Below are 19,223 nucleotides of genomic sequence, written 5' to 3'. Positions count from 1 at the left end.
TTATACAAATGAGCACGAACATAATATTTTCCTGAAAAAAAAAGATCAAATAGAAATTAACCGAAAATGTTATTTAATAATTCATCTGATAACCTTGTGATTCATTGGATACAACAAGTTTTGAAATATTTTTGATTATTCAAATTTTATATATAAAAAAAAAAAACAAAAAAAAAAAAAACAATTTTTAAACATGTCATTAATAGCCGAACAGAAATAGGATCTTTTGCAATATCAAAATACTAATAGCGATAAAAAAAAATACAGGACTGTAACATTTCTTTTCTGTTCTTTTGTCCCCTATTAAGGTAGATTCATGGTATACCGCCATCTTGAATTGTACAATCACAGTACAAAATCGGTCTAGTGATTTGCCCAAATCAGCAAATTTGGAAACAGATTTGCAATTTAATGGTTAGATTGTTTATTTATGTACAGAAAACTTGCTAGTTTATTGTATTATTCAAAGTATTTCAACAAATATCAACCTTTTTGGTTTTTAAAATCATTTTTTTCAAATGAACCATTTAAGGGGAGATAACTCTTTTAGCACAAAATTTATACTGGGCTAATAGGGAATTTTTTTATTTTTACTTGTGGAAAGAAAACAAGTTCGGTGACACCCTGTTTTCTTTTTATTTTCTTAAAACATATTACAAAACCTATCTTCTCATAATTTATTTCAAAATTCTATCTCATAGAATTTTTTTTATGCACTGTAATGTGTTTTTTCATGAACAAACTAACCAAATTTAGACAATTTTCAACGACTCATAGCTTGAAAAATAGCACGGTGACCCATACTTTTTATCATATTTTTGAAAAAAGCATAAGAAAATCTTCATTTTGTCAAATTATAAGAAAATTCTGTCTCAAAAAACCTTTACTTATGATCTACCTTAAGGAATTCAAATTAAATTTTATAGACGAAATTTGATACGTATGATACTTACCATCTTTTCCTATAATAAAAGAAAGAAAAAAATGAAAATGAAAATGTTTTGTGTAATAATCATACACTCAACAATACCCTAGATCTCCACAAAATGTTACAAATAAAAATTGTTTTATATTTAGGCATATACATTGCAATAAAGAGGAGTTAATTAAAATGAATAAACACACTAATAAATTGAAAACAAACCGACTACTCCATGACAGAAACGAAGAATGATTAACAGACAAATACCAAACTTTTTTATAATTAATTCAGTATATATGCCGCAGTAACAAATGTGTCCCCTAAATGCGTGTTTCGTCTACAATAGACTCATCAGTGACGCCCATGTGATGTATACTGTTTTAATTATTTACCTGGATATCCTTTGTCTCCCTTAATTCCTTTCGATCCTAAAATTATATTGATGATATGGTTAGTACGAACTACATGGATTTGTAGTGTAACATTAGATCAAACTGTATAAAATCAATTAAAATGGTTGTGACACATCATATAAATACAACATGTACAACACGAAAAGCATAAACAATAACTCACAAATACTACCCTTCATATTCTGCTTACAGTATAAGGTTATACTGTTTGTGATTTATATATTTATGTTAAAGACAATTACAGATAAAAGGTCCGATGATCTATCCAAAATGTTATAAGTTTGATTGAGACAATAATTAAATCAATTTTTGTTATTGTGAGTTTCTTCTTCTGAATGTGTTTTTTACATATACAAACCAATAAACGAAAAACAAATGATTTTTACATCAACGCACCAAAACTACTGAATTAAAGCAAAATGACTTTAGACCGGTCCATTCTTTCGATGTGATTGGGTTTGATTTTTTTTAAACGCCCAATACTTTCCTTTGATTGGATTTGTGATGGAACAGCTTAACTTAAGATCGAACTGTTAAAAAGTCAAATGAAATAGGCTGGACGCATCGGATTGATATACAGCACAAAGCACAAAGTACAAGGTACAGAATGCAACTCACAAAAATTACCGGTCATATTGTCTTTAAGTATTTGTTTAATATCGATTTAGAATGTTGTTTTTCTTGTTACGGGTAAAACAACATAAACAGTTCTATGATCGAACCAAAATGTATTACCGTAGAGCAGGTTATTTTCACAAGGTGTACATTTTCGCTTTTTTTCAGGGATAGAACTAAATCGTCTATATAAATTCCGACTATACAAAAGTGCACATACAATGGTATTGTTTAAAATTATCAAATCCGCCAAAATATTTTGTATACATTATTCACTGAAAATAGTGAAATTTTACACCTGCGAAAATAACGTTTTATACGATAAGTTTTCTGTTTTCAATGATACAGTGTCAATACCCCTGCTGGTGGTCTGCAAATTTATAACGCCCTATATTCATTAAAAAGCATTCTGACTTAAGCATATTTGAAAATAATAGATCAAATCGTAAACCAGTAGATCTACATGAAAACTAGTGCGGAAGCATTCATTTACTGTCCATACTTTTTAAAAATCAAACACATATTGTCTTACAAAACACGTTTATGAGTCTTCTTAGTGCATCAGAGATCGTTCACAATCGTCATTTTTTTAAAGCATCGTTTTATCTAATATTATTTTGTGTTTCAATTTTGAATTTCTTCTACAAATCGGGTTTGAAATCTTTAAACATTCAGTACATACGTTTGACTAATATGAATTTCATTAATTTCTAAAATAAAATAAAGTTCAAATAATTGCAACATATATACATATATATACCGGTCATGCCCTTCTGTCCGAGTGGTCCGTTTGGTCCTGAAAAAAATAGCATACACCATACTATAGTTCCTGTACTCTGCAGCAATTACAGATAATAATCAGGCCTAAAGAAATAAGTATTCACCATTCCGAATTGCAAGCTTGTAAAGACATGACAAACTATTATACGTATACAATTCAAACAAAGCCAACAACCTTATGTATGTACTAATCAATAAACGAAAGATAAATACCATATACATGAACACACTTTGGATAGACACTTTCATTTATTTAAGTGGGGATATAAATGTTTGTAAACGCCCCATGGTTATCTTAGAATATACTGTGGTATTACAGCTAAACATAAGAGCGAACTATTTAAAATCTATTGAAATAGGGACTGACGACTCAGATCGATACAAAGCACGAAACAATAAACAATCATTGTTACAAAAACTCCATAATTACGTAGAATTTGGTAATAAAAGAGAAGCATTACAATTGTAGGACAATGAATTGTGAGTGCATTATATTTTTAAAGATCATATACTTTAAAAGAAATCTTTTTTATTCATTCAGTCTTAAATGTCTGATAAAATTGATTTTTGCATTTCAATTCAATAGAAATTACAAAAGAAATGTAATGATACATACTAATGTTCGGTTGATCACACTACAGACAACTAGATGAATATGTAAATAAAGGCAACAGTAGTATACCGCTGTTCAAACTCATAAATCCATGGACAAAAAACAAAATCGGGGTAACAAACTAAAACTGAGGGAAACGCATAAATATAAGAGGAGAACAACGACACAACACTACAATGTAACTAACGCACACAGAAACGGACCAAGCATCAGACAAAATCCCACGAGAATAACAAATATAACATCAAAACCAAATACATTAATTTGGGATAGACAAGTACCGTGACACGTCTATCGCAATGTCAATTTACATTCAAAAATAAGAGAAAACAAACGACGCAACGTTAAATTGTAACACACACAGAAACGAACTATAATATAACAATGGCCATATTCCTAAAACTGTTGGATAATTGATGGATATGACTTCTTGTTTTTGTATCTTGGTAGGAACGCCACAAAATCTAATGGTGTCTTTGACCAAATGATTTTAGTAAAACTCATCATAGATACAACGTTCAAACGTGTGTAAGTTAGATACATGCTTTGTCTAATAAGGATTCGATCGAGAAAAAAAGAATGGAAATTTAAAATAAAATACAGTTTAAAATGTATATTTTTTGTTTTACCTACCTGTATTTCCCTTATCTCCAGTATTTCCTTTCAATCCTGAAATCAAATAGATAAAAAGTTAAGTACGTAAAATTATTTTAGAAAATGCATTCGATTAAAACAAAAATCAAACTTTTATTTACATTCTTAGCTTCTGCTTTTGTTTTTGGTTTTGTTACTGCATTGCCACGTAAATTTAGTAAAATAAAAAAAAATGTCATTGACATTCAATTTGTATTATGTTAACGTTCCTGTCATCGAGAAATCAATACAACGTTGAAGCATGTTTGATTCGATTGACAATTCGTGTAAGGCCCATTGTGGTCCTAAAGGTCCTCGCTATACATATTAGAATATCAATTATGATAACAGATGAAACAGCTATTAACTGAAGTAGAAGTAAGGAATTATAGATCACCATACTGCCTTTTGAAAAGAGCAAAACCTTTACCAAATTGCAAATTATAAAAATCATGACACCATGTAGAACAATCCAAATGACTAAACCAATTGTCTTATTTAATGTGACCTACCGATTAAACTTATCACCGGTTTACATGACTTACCAGAGCAGCACGACAGGTGCCTTATATGGAGCGGCATCTGCTTACCATTTCGGAGCACTTGAAAACCTTCCGGTTTTAGATGGGGTCGCGTTTATAAGTTTTAGTATTCTATGTTATGTGTACAGCTGTTTATCTGATGGTGTTATCCTATTTTTGTCGTCGCGTTGTCAGTTTATTTTCGACTTATGAGTTTGAATGTCCCTTTGGTATGTTTCGCCCCTCTTTTGTGTACAAATCAATAAATGGAAAATAAAAAGTAAGAAACACCTTAAAACTTTTGAATTATAGGCTCATTCAAATTTATGAGAACACCAAATTATTCCGTTGCATGGGGTTGTGGTAAAACAGCTTAAGATTAGATAACTGTTAAAATCAGTTGAAAAGGGTCCAACGCATCAGATCAAAACAACGCACAAACCACAAATACAACAAAAAATACAAAAACACCGATTTTATTTCCTATGCATTGTTGGGTTTTGTCGTTCTAGATATATGGTAATAGTACAAGGACAAGTTGGATGTATCTTGGTATATTTATATAGTTATGTACAAAGACTATACTCGCATAGTCTTTGCCATGTTCACGTTGAATGGTTTTCAACTAGTGAAGAAGAATATGATTCCATTTCTATATTTCCATATATCGAAACAACGACGATAGCTTACAAAACACGTTTCTGTGTCTTCAGAACGCCTCAGAAATTGTTCCAAATTATCAAAAACCTATGGTTAAAAATCATCGATGAATACGATATTGTTTTATTTTTGTTTCTTCTACAAATTTGTTTTAGAATCTATTATCATGCATTTAATTGATACGAATCTCTGTTATTCTAAAAGGCAAATAAAGCTCAAGTAAATGAAACGAATACATACCGGTCATGCCCTTCGGTCCGGTTGTACCTATTGGTCCTGAAAGAGAGAAACCCTATCGTACCATAGTTAACGTACTCGCATAAAGTTCAAAAATGCTCCAGAACAGTTAGATTTTGATGGATATGACTATCATATTTACGTCTGCAAGACTTTCATTGAGTTGTAATCTCGCTCCTTTTCGTTAATTTTAACAACTGTGGATAATGTTTACTCAGGGTTTGTAATACTTTTGTTAAAGTTACTTATATTTGGGTTACGTTAAGGAGATGATTACAGAGGCATCATCTATAAAAGGTTGCACATTTACAGGATCAACCAACTAGATCATGCTCTATATTTGACTTGTACTAAAATTGCAGTACTGCAGGTGACCGAATGTTTTGCATTGTAAATTCGGTTCTTACAGTAATTAGCAATTAACATGTCTATCGCATTTTAGAAGAAACGTTGCTTTCAAAATATTTCATTTACAAATATTTTGGGGACATGATATTTTGTGGAAAAAATCTCACCTATTATAACAAATTGCTCTTCGAAACGTAGATCATGAAAAATTTTATTTTTGGGTACATGATGCCATGAAAACGGATGCATAGCTCAAATTGCATAACAAAACATCAATACGCAATGTTTTGACATTATGTCCTTAGTGGTGATTTCATCTTAAGAGAGTTTAAAGTTTTATCAACTGAAATGTAAGAATATATACTCATGTTCGATATGTCATCCTACATTATACTGGAAGAATGTGTGCAGCTTTGGATAATAGCTGGATATAACTCCGACTGTACGTATATACCTTATTTTTTAAAATTTTGATCCCGCTTCGAACGCGACAAGATGACATTGTGTTTCTGACCATATGTTTGCATGGTACAGTCACCATATATACTACGCTATGAATTGTGCACGCTAGGCGCATATTTTATTTATAACAGCATCATCAGTAACGGTAGAATCAAAACAATGAAAAAGGCAAAAAAATTATAAGAAGTTGAATCGCATGGTGGAGCCTAACAGTATATTTGTATTGTATAAAACTTTTAGGTTTAAGATTTCAGTTTAAATGTTATATATATTGTGTCACATACCGGTATTTCCTTTGTCTCCCTTTTCTCCATTTTGACCTAAAATCATAAAGATATAATGGTTAGTACGAAACGTTTCTTTGATAAATGCATTTAAGAAAATGCGTTCGACTAAAAATAAAGTTAAACTTACACAATAAGTCTCACCTACTGAATGTCTATTTTTTATGATGTTAAAATACACAATAGCAAGGCAAATGAACAAGGATGACATTGAAGTTTAATTTAAGGGATTTAAGCATTCCTGTTGATGACAAATCGATAAAAAAATTAAGGAAAGTTGTATTATTTTGACAATACATTTATTGTGGGCCTATGGTTCCTCAATATACATTTCAGAATACGCATTATGATTGCAAATGATGCTTTAATACAACTCAGACGAAATAACGTAGGTGTCAGCAATAAAAGATCAACATCAGGGCTTTTGAAATGTGAAAACCCATACCAAAGCACAAGCTATAAAAAGCACGACAAAAGGAAAACTAATCCAAATGACAAAACAATTGATTAATTCATGTACAAACAAATGAATGAAAAAACGGAGTATATAGACAGAAATACTGTATTGTTATCCTAATTTTTGAAAAAAACTCAACTCTATGATTAAGTAAAGTTTTGGATGTAAACAAAAAGCATAACAAGCGAACTACAATATCTTTTGCGTTTATTATTTATAAATATTATACATTAATAGTGTTTTGTCATAGATTGTATATGTCTTATACAGTTTATTTGTTATTGCAATTTACAATTATGATCGAAATTCACAAAACGCTTTGATATGATAAGGATAACATCTTATATAACTTCAAAAAAATGATATATGATATATCTCTGAAGTAATAACATACTGGTTAGTTTAAGAAAGGATATGATATTTTGTTTAGAAAAAAAAACTGCACCATTATTAAAAAAAAATGACTTTCTAAACTGAGATCATGAAGATGTTTTTTTTTTCGATAAGATTCCGTGATAACGAAAGGATTTCCCATATTCAACGACACATATCCACTGCCAAAGTGTTAGCATCTGCTTAATGTTGTTGAATTATTTTCATAGTGATGACTTAATCTTACGAGGTTCTCCAATTTATCAATTGAAATGTAAAGACGTATTTTCAGATTTGATTGATCATCTTACAGACTACTGGAGGAATTTGGATAATAGCCTGCTAAAACTCTCAGAAAATCTCCTTTTTTATTTTGATCCTACTACAGACGCGACTTGATCGCATTGTGTCTCTGACTACATTTATATGTTTGTATAATAAACTCATCATGGATACCACGCTAACAAAACTGTGTACGCTAGACGCACGTTTGGTCTTCACAATACTCGTCAGTGCCGCTCGAATAGAAAAGTAAAACAAACGCCAAATAAAGTATGAAGCAGGAATGCATTGATGAGCTCAACAGTAAACTTGTATTTCATATAGTTTGAACGTTACAAAATGAAGTTTAGATGTTGCATGTTATTTTACTCACCCTTTTCGCCTTTCGAACCTATAATTGAATATATGTAATGGTGAGTACGAATATTTTTTTATATAAATGTATCAAGATAATGCGTTAGATTGAAACTACAATTAAAGGATGACATTGACGTTACGTTTTGGAAACTGAAACATTCCTGATAAAGTCAAACCGATAGCAAGATGATTTGATTACCAATTTGTTTTAAGTCCCTTCAGTGTCGATAAGTCCTCAATATACATATTAAAATACGCATTATGATTGCAAATGAAACATTTTTCAATCAGAAACCAAATGACTAAAAGGTTAACAATAATTGATCATTATTGATCATCATACGGCTTTCTGAATTCACCAACACCTATATCAAACCTCAAGCTGTAAGGGCACGGCACAAAGTAAAACAAATCAAACGACACAACTAACAGTCTTATTTATATGTAAAATTCAATAAAGGAAAGCGAAATAATTATATACAGCAATAAATGACAACTACCGAATTAAAGATTTCTGATTTGAGATAAACACATTCATTCAATGTGATAGGGTTTCAATTGTTTTTGAAAGCCGAATTCTTTATTTTCATTGAATTGTGGTGTAATAGCTTAACATAAGACTGAACTGTTGATAGTAAGTCGGAAAGGGCGTGACGCATCCGATCGATACAAAGATCAATGCGCATTTCGTCTACACAAGATTGATCAGTGACGTTCAAATCAAAACAGTTAAAAAGGTCAAATAAAGTACAAAGACGAGTTGCATTTAAGAGCCAAATATTATAATTGTAAGGTTCAAATGTAAATAACTAAAGTTTAAGTGTTGTATGTTGTTTTACTTACCCTTTTCTCCCTTGTCTCCTTTTGGTCCTAAAATCATATAGATATAAAGATTAATACGATTGTTTCTAGGAAGTGGGTTCGATTGAAATGACAATTAACGGATGGCATTAGCGTGAAAAATTAGAGACTAAAACTTACCTGATTTCGACTAACCGACAAATTATTTTAAATCTCTTGTAGTCCGATAAGTCCCCAATATATATATTACAATATGCATTATAACGCAAACCAATGGTGCTGGAACAAAATACTAGCGGAGTAGGAAAGGGGATTAAGCATTTTTGTATATTAGTTTCTGCTGACGAGATCGATAAATTAATAGCTTCACAAACCAACCCGAATACATAAAAGAACACGAAGTGGTCCATAAATGTGTTAACCGAATGGCAAGCGGCGAGAAGACAAACCGGTGTTTAATTTCCAAAATTGTTCTCATTGGATGTTAATACTATGGATTATAAGCTACAGAGAGAAGCACAAAGTCGATGTATAACATAATGAGACATTGCATGGACTACAAATGATTTCATGTTAACTTCATTCATAAAAGAGATGGCACATTTTCACAATTTTGAAAAGGTTTTAATTCGAAGATGACGGAGTTGCTTTTATAAGGACTTGGGACTAAACAATAAGGCAGATGCAATATCGCAGGCAAATAAAGAAATGCTGTGGTCATCTGGTGTCCTTTGACCCTCATATTCAACATAACATAGTTCTCAGATGGAAAATGGAGAAGATGGAAAGGGAAAATACATTAAATGTATTGGTCGAAACAACGAGACTTTCAACGTTGGTCTGGTGCATATGAAAATTAGCTACAACGGTAAGTGTTGTTTAATTGTTAACTTTAAAGATGTCGTACAAGTATTTGCATTTTACGTGTTGTTCATTTCATTGAAAAAATACTACTTTAAACTTTATCTTTTCGTACCAACTGCTTTAGTTCGTTATCTAATTAATTTGAATTTTAGATTATTTTTCAAAACACAATTTTAGGATTATTACTAAATACTAATCAGTGGCGAATCCAGGGAGCGTAGATAGTTTGTGTCCTCTCCTCTTACTTCATCGCAACAAAAAGCTCATGTTTTTTACGATTTATATGAATTTTAGAATAAAATTGTCCACAAATGTGTTTGTCTTGCTGTGCTCGGTGGATTGTATTCCTATTACTGGAATGACACCCCTTTTAAATTATGGATCCGCACATGCTAAAGACTACAACATTATTACAAATATATTTCTGCTTGCTCTCAGTTAGTCACAACTGGGGAAAATCTACATTCCTTCCAAGAGTTATTTCCTATCTCCCATGAACTCGTGAAATTGTTTAATTTGCATTATACTTAAAATAAAAGGCAATCCAACTGTTTAAATGCAGATACATATCCGTATCTACTAATTTTACCAACACATATGATTATTATCACACAAAGTCACCATAAAATATTTGTATTATTTCTAGTTTTATAATTTATTTTCAGGCCGTTATGTGTACGTACAACCTTTTTTGAGACATATATTAACACATGCAGTAATAATGAATGCTACTATCGAGAACCTTTGCTTGGAAATACAATACTGTTTGGAAAAGAATCGCTTGGTGTAAACAAACTAGAAGGTTTAATGTAGTTTGTCAAAAAATGGGCTGAACTGAAAATTACACAAACCATTATGTGCATTGGACGTTCGCAACAGCATAGTACAAAGCCTGACCGTATTGGACACAAGTCATCAACCGTAAAGTCATACATTTGTTCTATTTATTCAAATTCAGGTTTAGTGAACTTGGGTGGATAGTTGTCTCATTTGCGATCATACCTCATCTCCTTATTTACCTTATATAAATATTGATTGCAGGATTTGTTGCTCGTACTGTGTTAATGCGTAGAATGTGTCCTTGTGCTTATAGTGTATGCCCTTATATTTTACATTTTTTTTGCTTTTTGCATGTGAGAGAGTTGTCTACTAATAGTCTTTAATATTACATTTGTTGTATTTCCTTAAATTCAAGTTTAATGACCTAGGACGGATAGTGGTGTCATTGGCAATTATTTTCATCTCCTTATTTTTACATTAATTGCAGAGTTGGTTGCTCATGTTGAAATGTTTTAACGATTGATTAACTTATCGGCGCTTACCATCTAGCGACAAAATGTCAAAATGTCAGGTTCATGCCTTATCAATTCAATATATCGATACCCTACTTTTTAATTATCGGCTTTTGAACATGCTAGGTGCTCACTACAGTTTCGAAAGGAGATATTGTACCCTGCCGGATACATTCTAACCTAATGTTCAACCATTTATAAAAAGGCTTGGCATACACTAATCGGAAAAAAGAAATACATACAAGATGAATTAAGGTTATAATGTTAATGCTTTTTGTTCATCGCTTTAAAACTTCATCCGTAAAATCAGTGTCATCAACAATAGCAAAAGTTATTAATTAATTAATTAATTATTTATTGTTTTCATTTATGTTGTTATTTATTTCTTTATTCATCTATCTATTTAAACTAACAATGAGGAGAAAAATCGATATATAATGAATTCCTCCTTCTACAAACTTTCGACCTCACTACAACTGTGACATTCTGTAAGAAAAAATGAAAAAAATAATATTTTAAGGTCGTGAAAGGTGAACGGAATAATATTTAATTAATTGTGAATCTTTTCAACTGAATGACCTTTTCAATTTCGAATTTCTTATTTTAAAATATCCATTAATGCAAAATGCATTGCTGTTAGCTTATCCTTATTTGTTTGAACATTTATAGTTGATTCTTGGGCATCACGTATGCAAGGGGGAACCCAAAAATGCACTGTGTGCACGAACCATCTCATAAAAGTTTGTAAATTCTTTGAATTGGAAATTTTAAAACCCTCAATGAAGCTCTACGGATACTTAATATAGTCTGCAATTCATATGTTGTTTAGGCAACATGGCACATTCAAACAATCAGGGTTTGGAACATTTGACTTACAGCCCACTTTGCACTGACAGTTTTTTAAAGATGCATCACAATCTATGATGTGTTATACAAAACGAATTTGACAAGCTGAGTTCCTAAAGAAACATAAATTCATTAAAATGTTTTTTTGTTAATCTACGCCTACTTCTATATTATATTCCAATACTTCATCTACACAATACATATTTAGACATATATGTTCATATGTTTGAGTGTTCGTTATGAAGTTAAATCAAGGAAAAGGCTTTGGTTACACGAATTTTCAAAGTGTTTTGTTTTTGTTATTTAATAGCACTAACGATTCGAATGCACACAATATTTAATTTTTGTTTCTTAGTTACCAGCACTTGGTCAATCCTTCTACTGCTTGTTTTTTTGTCTACGAGGGTTTAATTAGCTCCTTTGTCTGTAGCGTCGGAACTGACATTATTTGTAGTATATTTGATTTTTGTAAAATATCTCATTGATAATTTACAATGTAAAAGATGATAGAATAACTAAGGTTCACGTTCCATAAGGCGAAGGAATTCGACATAGCACTAAAAATGATCTGTTTTTCAGCTTTAATTTTTACTTGGATTTATGTATCTCAATCATTTAAAAATCAACGTATTATCGTTCTTTTAATGACATCACAAATAGCACAAATTTCAATTTTCCACCAAATTTCAATAATAATAACACTTATGTTTTACTTGCTCTTTTGGGCAGGAATCGTATATTGTATGCATTAATAAAACATATTTTGACGACTTTAATATTTGAATTGGGTACTAAATTAGTTTAGAAGTTCTTCTCGTTGCTAAAGGTCATACGATGGTATGAAATTGCCTAAACCCACGTTATTTAAATTCTGATGGATAGTTATCTAATTGCAATCATACTAACGCGATTTCTTTATAAGTAAGTACATTAAGATAAACAGATCGAAAAGTTTTAATGATAAGAAAGTCAAAAAATAGCATCGATTTAATTCTTTAAATATGTGTACCGCTGCCTCTATCAACACAAAACTGACCACCATGAAATAGCCAAAAGTGTTAAAGTAGCGCGAAACACCTGTGAATCAAATCAATAAATTTAACAGTGTGTTGAACCTTTACTATTATTTCTTTTCAAAATATTTACATGTTATTTTGTGAGCAAATATTTTGATTAAAAGGGCTTTATATCTTATACATTTTCAATTGGCATCTAACAGATTATTAGGTAATTTCTTTAAATCGGTCAATTTGCTTTTTGGTCAGTTTGTTTATTTATACAGTATAGCACAGTTTATTCAGGTTATAATAATATGATATAATTTATGTACATTCAATTGTATAATAAATGTTTTATTCACATAGCTTAAATTCAAGTTGTTCGATTTCTTTTCATTAAATGATAGGGTATGTCTCAACCTTACCATAATATAGCATATTGTCAAAAGATTTATTTGAAAAAAAATGATATGAAATGCGAAATTCAGTTTTATAGTACCCTCTTTTTTGTAAAGATTATCGACACTAGCTTAAATAAAGGCAACAGTAGTATACCGCTGTTCAAACTCATAAATCCATGGACAAAACACAACATCGGGGTAACAAACTAAAACTGAGGGAAACGCATAAATATAAGAGGAGAACAACGACACAACACTACAATGTAACTAACACACACAGAAACGGACCAAGCATCAGACAAAATCCCACGAGAATAACAAATATAACATCAAAACCAAATACATGAATTTGGGATAGACAAGTATCGTGACACGTCTTATCGCAATGTCAATTTACACTCAAAAATAAGAGAAAACAAACGACGCAACGTTAAATTGTAACACACACAGAAACGAACTATAATATAACAATGGCCATATTCCTGACTTGGTACAGGACATTTTTAAAGGAAAAAATGGTGGGTTGAACCTGGTTTTGTGGCATGCCAAACCTCGCACTTTAAGGAACAATATACTGTTCATGCAATAAGATATATTGTCCTATTTTTGTTCCCTCCTTCATTCTTGCAGGATGTATTGATATTTGGAAGACGATTAAGTTATTTTTATGATTACATAAAAAGCTAAGATATGATTCCACCTTTAAACTTTTTTGGATAAGTATGTCTGTATTTCGTTTGGTCTTCTAGTGTGTGGCTGAAACGAATTACTTTCAAAATAACGACTCACAGATCTTACTTTTAATATCTGATTTAAAATCACTTATTTGAAAAAAGAAGTAAAATAACTAGTCCGTTTGAAACAGTTTATACTTAAAATTTAACTCACTGAATACCATTATTTTATTTATCTTAGAGGCAGATTTTGTTTAGTTTCGAGTATATTGTTCTCATATTAAAAAAATCAATTAAATGGCAATATATAAAAAAATAAAAAAAACAATTAGAGATTTTAAAAAACCTATAATGAACGGAGTGGCTATTTGTCCGGCTAGCCGGACGAATAGTGTCAGGGCTATTTGTCCGGCCATTGTAATGCGCATGTCATATAATGTGCGTTCGGAAGTGCGTGTAACATTATCTTCAGTAGCACCCAGGGGGGCGCGTGTAATCTGATCACTGATTTTCAATTTTAAGATAATGGCTGAAATATTTGTGATAAATTTTGCAGTTTTCGGAATTTGACAATGGAACACGATATTATGAACTTTCAAGAATGGTTTAATCTTAAGAAAAGGACTATAAAAAATTGAAATCACAAGGAAAATGGGATATACAAGATAATTATATATAATTGATTGGAGAATTAGTTTTACAAAATTATTCGATTCGCTACAGCTGTGTACAGGTGGAAAAGATGTTCAAAGCAAGTGTAGTTGAAAAAGGCCTTTACAATTGCAGGTCTAACTGAATGGAATTTAGCTTAGTTATAATCCAAAAATGAGTCTTGCAAGACAAGAAAAGAAAAGAGAAATTTGGGAAAAGGAGCACACTATGACACCCGATCCCCTTACGTAAATAAAATAAAAAAACAGTGTTTTTACTCTTTGGGGCATTATAGAAAAATCTCTCACCTTTCACTCAAAATATGGATAACTTTCTGTCAAGAGGTCTATAATTCTCTTTGACAGCTACAGACATAATAATTTTGTACCTTTTTCAGCTAGACAAAATCCTCTACGTTAACTTAAAATGCACGAGTCAAACACTACCCAAGTTTGTTTTACAAGTAAATTCTTCTCTCTTCTTATATAAAACATATGGGATATATATGATTTTATTCTAATTATTCGTTATCCACATTGGACTATATACTAGTATGAAGAAAACAACAATTTCAATTACCAGTAACAAGATTAGGCCCTAACACTGAAGATTTCAAAGATGTGCTACCCCCTGGTGATGCTGAAGATAATATTACACGCACACACAAATATTATAGTGACATGCGCATTGTATTGGCCGGACAAATAGTCCTGGTACTATTCGTCCGGCTAGCCGGACAAATAGCAACTGCCTATAATGAACTAGATCTTTATCGACCTGTTCAATGTGCAATTATTTGCATTTTAGGAAACAAATAGTAGGCTGCCACAAAGCTGACAGTCTCAATGAAAGTGTTCGATATTTATACAATCATATAAAGTGAATTGACTGAAAATAATACAACTTACCGTCTGCGGAAGACATACAAACAAACAAAATCATAATAAAACTAGTTAGTAACAGAAGCTTCATTCTTGTAATTTAAAGGCATATACCTCTCTCTAAATTGATAACAATAACTATAAATGTGTTCTCATTAGTCTTTTATATTCATAGTGAAAAGTTTACATGTTGAACTTTAGCTGACACTTTTTTTTAATTAAGTTCAAAAAGTCAATAGAATTACAATTTTTGTGAACTGTTCAATACCATATAAATTATATATAATGCTATGTCATGTAAAATAGTGTACATTATTCACTGGTATAGACTAAAGTTTAAATTTCTGACTCGTTTAAATTTATTAAAGCTCCAAAGCGATCTTTTCTTTGCTGTTTTTTAATCAGTTGTAAATATGTCGATAGCATACTTTTTACTTATCAGTCATATCCAGTTGGAGTTTTAGCATGCAGTTGATTATCACAGGGTAACAATCGAAGAACGATATGGTACACAATGTACCTTGCGTGATAACATCTGTGGCTGTATCAGCTATTCACGAAAGGTTTTAACATAAGAATATCGGAAAGTAGTAAACAAAAATAAGTAATGAACTAAAGACATCGTCTGAATATTCATCCTCAAAAAGTAGTTTCATCAACAAAAACTAAAAAAATTGATTAGTAATTAATTAATCAATTTAATGATGAATTATGTTACTGATTTCTTTATTTGTATTTTTATTTGTTTATTTGTTTATTTGTTTATTTATTCATTTATTTATTTACACAAAAAGTGTTCATTTAAAAAAAATGTATAAAATTGAGAATGGAAATGGGGAATGTGTCAAAGAGACAACAACCCGACCAAATAAAAAACAACAGCAGAGGGTCACCAACAGGTCTTCAATGTAGCGAGAAATTCCCGCACCCGGAGGCGTCCTTCAGCTGGCCCCTAAGCAAATATATACTAGTCCAGTGATAATGAACGCCATACTAATTTCCAAATTGTACACAAGAAACTAAAATTAAAATAATACAAGACTAACAAAGGCCAGAGGCTCCTGACTTGGGACAGGCGCAAAAATGCGGCGGGGTTAAACATGTTTGTGAGATCTCAACCCTCCCCCTATACCTCTAACCAATGTAGAAAAGTAAACGCATAACAATACGCACATTAAAATTCAGTTCAAGAGAAGTCCGAGTCTGATGTCAGAAGATGTAACCAAAGAAAATAAACAAAATGACAATAATACATAAATAACAACAGGCTACTAGCAGTTAACTGACATGCCAGCTCCAGACTTCAATTAAACCGACTGAAAGATTATGGTTTCATCATATGAACATCAGGCACAATCCTTCCCGTTAGGGGTTTAGTATCATACCATCATAACATATATGAGAAGAACATAACCCGTGTCATGCCAACAACTGTTTTTAGAATAAATGTGTTTAGTTCCGATGCAAAGACCTTATCAGTGACTCAATATTAACGCCAAAATATGCAATCTTTAATGACTTGACAACAGTATCGTAATTATATCCCTTCTTAATAAGTCTATTCAAAGGTTTTGTAAGTTTCTGAGGTGAATACTGACACCTGTGTGCTTTATAAAGAATATTTCCATAAAAAATTGGATGTGAAATACCTGAACGTATTAGAAGTCTGCATGTTGAGCTATATTTACGAATGATGTCTTTATACCGATGATAAAATTTAGTAAATGTTTTGACTAGTTTGTGATATCGAAAACCCTGGTGTAATAATTTTTCAGTAATACACAAATTTCTCTCGTTAAAATCTAAAACATTATTACATACACGAGCGATCGTACAAGTTGAGATATATAAACACTATAAGATGGTGACAAGGGAACGTCACCATCTAAAAACGGATAATTAACGATAGGAAATGAAAAATCATCCCTTTTATCATAAATTTATACATTTATTTATTTATTTATTTATTTATTTATTTTTGTTTTTTTATTTATTTGAGCTATCTAGAAAAAAAAATGAAATACAAAGTTAGTTCATCATACGTTAACCTTTCGACCTACAGACAACTGTGACCACCGGAAAAAAGAAAAGAAAAAACAGAAAAAGAAAAAAATATTTGAAGGTCGTGAAAGGTGAATAAAAATGAAATGCAATTCAATATAAATCCTGTTCACTGAATGAACCTCCCTTCCGGAGCACCTGAGATCACCCCTAGTTTTTTGGTGGGGTTCGTGTTGTTTATTCTTTAGTTTTCTATGTTGTGTCGTGTGTGCTGTTGTTTGTTTGTCTTTTTCATTTTTAGCCATGGCGTTGTCAGTTTGTTTTAGATTTATGAGTTTGACTGTCCCTTTGGTATCTTTCGTCCCTCTTTTAAATTTCGTGTTTCGTATTTTAATTAAAGTCAACCAATGAAGATATGGATTGCTGCCCACTTATGTATTAGTACATTTATATATGATCTTGATGACGGTACAACATTTTCATTACTCAATGTAAGTCGAAACCCAGACATAGAAATATACATTCCCCATTTCCATTCTCAATTTTATATGAACGAGATGTCCTATAAATTATTGAGCATCCATGGAATTAGAACTTTAAAAACTTAACGAAGTTCAGTGTCACTCTAATGAAGGTTAGAAAGAAATTTTTCTTTGGCAACACAGAAAAGTCATCCAATTCGGTTGTGGAACATATGAATAACATCCCATTTTAAATAGAGTGTTTACGAAAGTGCATCACGATCTATGATGTTTTATACAAAATGAAGTATGAAAAACATAATGCATTCTAAAATATAAACATACCAAAATGTCTTTCATCAATATCCGCCTACTTTTACATAATAACATTGAAATATTGAACTATTTGATTGTGTCGCCCGACAACATAGCTACACAAACACTTTATGTCAACCTGCTATGCAGGTGCGTTTTATAACGACTGAGTAATCTATCATGGATTTTTTTTATAGCAGTTGCGTACTATAACGACTAAATAACATATCATACATGTTATTTATATAGATGCGTGTTTAAACGATACACTAACCAATCTCACATGTTACAAATATCAGGTGCGTGTTATAGCGATAGACGAACCAATCATAAATGTTATAAATAGCACATTCATGCTTTAAGCGGTTAATCTTCCGAAGATAAAAGTTTAGATCTAGCAAATGATTGATTGAAAACAAGACGAAGACAAATAAAAAAAAAAACTGTTACTGCTAGATTACATAAACGGAGTTTTAGTGGGTATACTTTGGTTACAGGATGTTTAAGTTTTATACATGTCGGATAGGTTTTTTTGTTTTTGTAAAATTACGTAATATATAGATGCAGGTTTCTTTTCATGAATGGTTTATGATTAGTTTCAGTATACAATTGAAAGTTTATAATCAGATTAGTTATAACAGAGAACAGATTCGTCCTTTGCTGTTAGCGTTGTCCGTAATATTTTTGTTTTCTGTTTTTCTTGTAATACATGTAACAACTGTAATTAAATGGTATCCACTGCCCCATTGAAAATGTGACAATCAATAAAGGACATTTTGATTTGGTTGTTAAAATTTTGATTCGCACTCAGATTGTTAAATGTATATGTATACAGGAATTTGTTTATTTTGACGGGATCCAATATTTATATGATCTTCAACTTTTGAATGGCGAATTCATACTGCTATATATAAAAACGAAGATATGATATGATTGTCAAGGAGACAACTCTTCACAAGAGACCAAATGACACAGATTTAACAGCTATAGGTCACCATACGGCCTTCAACAATGAGCAAAGCCCATACCGCACAGTAAGCTATAAAAAGCCCCGAAATAACAAATGTAAAACAATTCAAACG

The 19,223-nt window shown here is 31.3% G+C and overlaps 1 long non-coding RNA gene across 1 annotated transcript; it reads right to left on the bottom strand.

The window, feature by feature from the left end:
• Positions 1–1,309: 1,309 nt before the first annotated feature.
• LOC143054202 (uncharacterized) lies at positions 1,310–7,991 on the bottom strand. The gene is made up of 6 exons (XR_012971594.1): positions 7,973–7,991; positions 6,489–6,524; positions 5,398–5,433; positions 3,977–4,012; positions 2,711–2,746; positions 1,310–1,350 (listed from the first exon to the last, which is right to left on the bottom strand). It is a non-coding gene; the product is annotated as an uncharacterized LOC143054202 (long non-coding RNA).
• Positions 7,992–19,223: the final 11,232 nt, after the last annotated feature.

The sequence above is a fragment of the Mytilus galloprovincialis genome, chromosome 12 (assembly GCF_965363235.1).
Source record: "Mytilus galloprovincialis chromosome 12, xbMytGall1.hap1.1, whole genome shotgun sequence".
NCBI lineage: Eukaryota > Metazoa > Mollusca > Bivalvia > Mytilida > Mytilidae > Mytilus > Mytilus galloprovincialis.
This window is presented reverse-complemented; position numbering and strand designations above follow the sequence as displayed.